This window comes from Habropoda laboriosa, unplaced genomic scaffold, assembly GCF_001263275.1.
Source record: "Habropoda laboriosa isolate 0110345459 unplaced genomic scaffold, ASM126327v1 scaffold41, whole genome shotgun sequence".
NCBI lineage: Eukaryota > Metazoa > Arthropoda > Insecta > Hymenoptera > Apidae > Habropoda > Habropoda laboriosa.
Window position 1 is genome coordinate 778402 of NW_017100164.1, and position 676 is coordinate 779077.

Consider the following 676-nt stretch of genomic DNA (forward strand, 5'->3'; position numbering starts at 1 on the left):
AATAGGAAATAAATAAATTATCAATGAAATTTAATAGTTTTCAAAGAAGTGGATATTTACAATTACGTTTAATGAAAGTATTGTTGAAAACAAAACAAAAAGTATAAAAATAATTGATTTGCTGTTCGAGACCACAGTTTCGAATTTTTTGACATAATTGTTTAAGGTATAAAAAAAACAACAATAATACTACTAAATTCCAATAACATATCATATTTTCAAAATAGACACTAAAACAAGAAATTCATGCGTATAAGAAAAACGTATCCATTTAAAACAAAACATTACTTTGAATATAAATACATTATTATTAAAACAATATTAATAAAGATAAATAAGAAACGAAAACAAAACATTCATTCTCTCTAATTTCTCGAGGGGGAATAGCGTACATAAGAAGATTATGACAGTGCTACATGTAATCTATCCCCACCATGATGTATAATAAGAGTAGGAAATAAACCATATACGAGACACGCAAGATCGACTCCACCCATTTCCAATTTAGCGCGAAATTCAAACAATATAAGTAATTATGTGTAACAATAATAAATGATTGAATGTTAATTCGATAATATTTTGATATGTTTCTCCTAATAAAGCATTTCAACTTCTTTATATCTCTCAATTATGTTATACGTTTTACCTACCACTTCTTAATTATTTTTAATTTACA